The 6,151-nt window shown below is 53.5% G+C and overlaps 1 pseudogene; it reads right to left on the reverse strand.

Moving 5' to 3' along the window:
- Positions 1–475: 475 nt before the first annotated feature.
- LOC119357041 lies at positions 476–5,081 on the reverse strand (annotated as a pseudogene).
- Between the last annotated feature and the right edge of the window lie 1,070 nt (positions 5,082–6,151).

Genomic DNA, 6,151 nt, shown 5'->3' on the forward strand with positions numbered 1-6,151 from the left:
TCTGTACACCTGTAGTAGCGTTCATGTGTAAAGTGGGGAAGGCATGCTAAGCCGTGTGCACACATTTTCTGTCTATTGATTGATACCCTCCCATCGTCGTCTCCATTAGATGGATACACCGTGCATGCATTACTTTCTTCAGCCTTGTGCGTGCAAAAAGCTACTACTCGCTCTGTAGGTGAATTTACTACCTAGTGCTGCCTTGGCCAGCGTAGCTAAGCTTAGAGGTAATAGCACCCCAGGTATCCTAACTTGCACAGAATGTGATGATCTAGACCCAAACTTACAAAACTTGACCAAGCCATACCCCAACTTGCATCTCATGTGATGTTTTACTCCCAGGCCAATCACAGCACGCCAATTGGCTGGGCCGGTCAGCGCGCGCAGTTTTGCACAAAACCCTCTGCCGTTTGCCTGATTCAACCCGCAGTATAGCACATCTGAATTAAATCTGGGACTAACCGGGGGCGGGGAGCGTCCATATTACTACATGACGCTGTATAACATCTTCGGAGGAGAAATAGAGTACATATCTGCAAAGTGTTACTCATGCCTGACCAATGCCATGTTAACCAGTAAACTTCCACACTTTCAGCAGCATTGGTCGAAGGCGAACTCACCGATGAGGGCCTCGAGTATGTCGTCCTCGATGGCGACGCTAATGTCGAACGCCTCGGTCCGGCACCTGTCACACCTTGCCGCCGCCACCTGGTCCAGCTCCTTCTCCGCAGCACGGTCCGATGAAACATCGCTCCAGCTGCCGATCTCTTTGGATATCTCCCTCTTCAGCAGGTCTTTGCTCATGGTGAGAGGCATTCGCAACAAAGCCTTGTACCCGCATTTCCCGAAGTCGCGGAACTTCGAGTCCAGCGACTCGACGATGCAGTCGAACAGAAAGTTGGTGCGTTGAAAGTTGTTTTCTTCCTGGAAACCGAAGCTGCTCTCTGATCCATCGCCAAAGACGGCCTCAACGGTCTCCAGCATCTCAACTATGAATGAATGGAGTGATAGACTTGACGGTGTGCCACAGAAGAGGCTGCTGTCCAGAAGTAGCTCAGCATTTGCAATGGCTTCTCCGATGCTGTGGAGCCTGCCTTCTAGGAACTCAAAATCATGCACTGGAGAACTCTGAACACATGGTATTTCTGCATTGCTGCCGTGATCATCAGTCTTCATTGTGTCGATGGACATGGGCAAATCTACGATTTCAGACTCTAGATTGAAGAGATCTTCCATTTTGTTCTCCATTGAAATAAAGAATTCAGTACTCTCTGCAGACAAAAGAAGAAACCATACATTATCATCATAATCTATACTCCATTACACACGTCAAAACCTACTAATTCAATCCATTCTGTAAATCAGAATTGTTTTAAGCTTCTCTCTAAAGAGAGTTCATTTCAGGCGAGCAAAGTTAACTAGAAGATAGCGTAACAGAACACTGTCTTATAATAGTTCAAATATTAGTAATATATGTAAACTATTTGTTGTTTCTTCCGCTACTCATCGTGATACAAACCTTTAATCTGCAACACCGCGTCAAGATGTGCACTAAAGCAATCAATTTCGTGGCCAAATGCATTTTATGCAAAACATAGCTATTCATTTAAGGTTTCGTCAGCATATAAACATATATTCTTACTTCAGATCAGCAACAGAAGTAGAGTAAATAAAGAGGAAACTTTATTTTGTAGCACACATTTTTTTCTTCAGAAAAGGCCTTTCAACCTAGCTTTATAGATAACTAAAAGTAAAATGGTTTGCAGGGGTTACTATCTACAAAGTATCCTTACATCCTAGTACAACATTCAAGGTGATACTACAAAAGTATTTACCGATCTTTTCAGTTGGACTTCCTGAGGAGGAAGCATCGTGTGAGAAGCATGCTTCGAGGACAGATGTTGGGCTCGGCTGATTGGGCTGGTCATTTGTGCACATAGCAGGAGAATCAGCCCCTTGGTCACCCTGGAACTAGAACAAAAGAACATTTTCAAATTTCAATAGCAAGCTAGACAAAAAGTAGTGTGACCACTGATCACAGTACAATGAATGCCAAGTCATCCAAGTTGGTAAACCATTACTTTGTTGGAATAAGCCACGTCGCGTGGTGTGGTCGGTCTCATCGGGCGCGTCGGATGCGCGCGGGATGTGCAGGACGCACTGGTGGTGTCAGACTCGTCGGGCGCGCCGGATACGCGCGGGATAGGCGGGACGCAGCGAAAATGTGGCGTATGTGTGTGTATGGCGGTGTGTGGCCGTGCCAGGTTCGTAGGTGCGTGTGTGTGTGCGTGAGTCCGTGTGCGTGCGTGTGTTGGAGTTAGTTAGCTTGACGTGCATGTGGCGTGGAGCTAGGAGCCGTTGCGATCAGATGGATCGAGCCGCGTCCAGCGCATTTGTGCGGTGCGTGAGGACGAGCGGATCGCATGCAGCAGCCAGTAGTTCGTGCGTGTGTGGGCGTTAGAAGCTTTGGCGCTGGGTCGCTGCCGAGGGCTACAAAGCCGGTTGTAATCATGTTTGTAGTGAGACAGTTGGTGCTCTGGAATAGTGTAACGGGCCGTGTGCGGCCGGGTGAAATACAGTGTATCCTTCTCCGTTTTCTTCTGTGCTCCTCCTTCTTTTACCTCCATTTATCCGTGTGAAAGAGCGGTTCCAACAATTGGTATACAGAGCTTCGGTTCGAACGATTACCGGCGACCATGGCGCTCGTCCCACACGGCGGCGGCGCGGGCGGATCGGCGACGATGGCGATGCCGATGCTAACCGCGGACAACTACACGGTCTGGGCCACCAAGGCACAGGCGATCCTCGACGTCCACACCGTATGGGAGGCTGTGGCGCCGGGCGACGCGGCGGTGAACGCCAAGAAGGACAAGATAGCGCGCGCGTTGCTCCTCGGGGCGTTGCCGGAGAATGTGCTACTGCAGGTGTCGACTAAGCTCACTGCCAGGGAGGTATGGGACTCCCTGAAGATGAGGTTCGTCGGCGCCGATCGGGTCCATGCGGCGAGGCTGGGGACGCTGCGCGGCGAATTCGACCGGATGAAGATGGCGGACGGCGAGGAGCTCGACGTGTACGGCGGGAGGCTCGCGGCGATGGCGGCGAGGTATGCCAACCTCGGGGAGACGCTGGGCGACACAGCACTTGTCAAGAAGTTGCTGGATACGGTGCCGGATCGCCTCTTCCCCGTCGTCGCTGGCCTCGAGCAGTTCCACGACGTGACGACGATGGCGTTCGACGAAGCGCTCGGGCGACTACGTGCGTTCGACGAGCGGGTTCGGCGCCGTGGACAAGATGGCGGCAAGCGCGGGGTGAGCAGCTGCTCATGACGGCGGCGCAGTGGGCAGCACGGGAGCGTCGACGCGGCGGTGCTCGGGACGACGACGACAGGCGCAGCATGGCGTCGGGGAGCGGCGGCAACAGGCGCAGGCGCTGCTACAAATGCGGGGAGCACGGGCACTTCCGGCGCAAGTGCCCTCAGCTGCGGAAAGGACCGGCTGCGGAGCAAGCTCTCTTGGTCGGTGCCAACGTTGATGATGACGGACTCCTCTAGGCCGTGGCTTAGAGGGTGTGTGTTGGAATAAGCCACGTCGCGTGGTATGGTCGGGCTCGTCGGGCGCGTCGGATGCGCGCGGGACGCACTGATGGTGTCGGACGCGTCGGATGCGTGCGGGACGGGTGGGACGCAGCGAAAATGTGGCGTATGTGTGTGTATGGCAGTGTGTGGCCGTGCCAGGTTCGTAGGTGCGTGTGTGTGCGTGAGTCCGTGTGCGTGCGTGTGTTGGAGTTAGTTAGCTTGACGTGCATGTGGCGTGGAGCTAGGAGCTGTGCACGCACCATGCAGTTGGCCGTTGCGATCAGATGCATCGAGCCGCGTCCAGCGCGTTTGTGCGTTGCGTGAGGCCGAGCGGATCGCATGCAGCAGCCAGTAGTTCGTGCGTGTGTGGGCGTTAGAAGCTTGGGCGCTGCGTCGCTGCCGAGGGCTACAAAGCCGATTGTAATCATGTTTGTAGTGAGGCAATTGGTGCTCTGGAATAGTGTAACGGGGCCGTGTGCGGCCGGGTGAAATTCAGTATATCTTTCTCCATTTTCTTCTGTGCTCCTTCTTCTTCTACCTCCATCCATCCTGTGAGAGAACGGTTCCAACATACTTCAGTAAAGATCAGGGAACATCCAATCACATTCCGAGGAACATTTTTTTAACAACAAATTCACAAAATGTACCAGGCATGGATTCATGTAAGTGCTTCCTTAGCAGTCTCTACCATTAGACAAAGTGATAAGTATAAGCACTACAATTTCATCGTATGGACATACTATCAAAGAGGTAATTTCATGATTGACTGATCAATATTGCTGAAGTAAACATAAGTAAGAGATATAAAAGGTTGACAAAATGAAGCAGTAGGGCAACGTCAAAACTGACCTGATAGCTCTTGTGAAACTCAGGTGATTGATCATTGGAATTATATATAGTCTCAGCATTATTGAGAGGAGCCGATGAGTCGGAATAGTTCGTCTGGTTTGCAGCCTGGCGTGCCCCAGCTCTGCTGCGGGGCGCCGGGGTGGCCGCGGTGCTGCGGCGAGGAGCAGGCGTACGCGATGGCCTGCAGCCTGCCGCCGGCCCTCGAGCTCGCGCGCGCCCGGCTCCAGCAGCCTCGACGCGGCGGCGTGCACGAGGCGGATCCGCCTGGGGCTCCTCGGCGACAGGTCGGCGCTGTGGTGGCTCCGCGGCGCGTGCGTGGGCGAGCCGGGCGCGGGCGGGCGCCGGCTCGGCGGCAGCATCACGACCACTGGCGCCGGCTCATTGTCTCCTCCCCCGCCGACGCCTCCACCTTCCTCTGCTTCTGCGGCCTCGGCGGCGCGGCCGCGGCCGCGCCGGGGGCGGCGGGCCAGGATTCGAGGCCCATGAGGCGCGCGACGACGTCGGGAGGGGCGGCACCAGCTTTGCCATCGGCTCCAGCGGCCGCGCTCGGCGCGTGACGAGGAGGCTGCTGGGCCGACGGAGAGGGCGGCGGCGGCAGCGCGAGCCTGCGGAGCGAGGAGCTGCGGGCGGCCGAGGGGAGCAGGCGGCGCGGGTTGAATCAGGCAAACGGCAGGGGGTTTTGTGCAAAACTGCGCACGCTGACCGGCCCAGCCAATTGGCACGCTGTGATTGGCCTGAGACTAAAACATCACATGAGATTTAAGTTGGGGTATGACTTAGTCAAGTTTTACAAGTTTGAGACTAGATTATCACATCCTGTGCAAGTTAAGATACCTGGGTGCTATTACCTCCTAAGCTTACTACTTCTACTGTTACTGACGGAGGTATGGCTAGGCGTATAGGAGCACTAGTAGTACTCCACAGTAGCACAGTGATGTGAAGTGCTCGTTTGTTCCGACATGAAGACCTGTCTGTCTGTACGTGCATGCTGCAATGCAGCATATGCGTGCAAGTGGGGAAAGCTACAAGCATGCATTGGTGCCAAGTCTGTATGCTTGCCTTCCCAAAGAAAATCCAATGATCACGATCTTCTGTACTCCTGCCTGCTGTGCTCTCCTCTCGTTGGAAAATGGAGCTCAATCAATACACACAGAGGTTCGGCGAAAGAAGGAAAGAAAAGATCCTGCGTAGCTGAAGTAGGCCGTGTAGTGAAAAGTGAAGCACTCTGGTTTGTAGTTGCATCGGTCGATATGTCTGCTGTGGAGTTCAATGTGCCCGACAACTACATGACCCCTTGCTTCCAAACGCAATTTGATTTGCACGCCGGGCCAGCTCTAATTCCTTGCGAGTCGACGGTCCGTAAAAGCAACTCTAATAGGCCGATCCAAACGGACGATGATTTCGTTCGTTTTTTGTCTGTTTGAATCGATCGTTCGCTTTTTTTTAAATTTGAGTCGGCAGCGCGTCCAACACGCCGACTGTTAGCGTCGTCTCTTGCAACGCCGCTTCTTTCCTACCTTGCAACTCTCTCAGCTCAAGAATTCTCTAAGAAAACATACATGTGCTAGAAGTAGTAGAAGAGGGCGCAGGAAATTTTCTGGACAGTACTGGGACTAGCTGGGACCGGAACAAGCTTGCCACCATGTTTAGTGAGTCGCATGCGATATAGCACAGATTGCTATTGGTGGCCCGGGTTCCAACGATTACCCCACATGGAATTTCACTAAG

This window comes from Triticum dicoccoides, chromosome 1A (genome assembly GCF_002162155.2).
Source record: "Triticum dicoccoides isolate Atlit2015 ecotype Zavitan chromosome 1A, WEW_v2.0, whole genome shotgun sequence".
NCBI lineage: Eukaryota > Viridiplantae > Streptophyta > Magnoliopsida > Poales > Poaceae > Triticum > Triticum dicoccoides.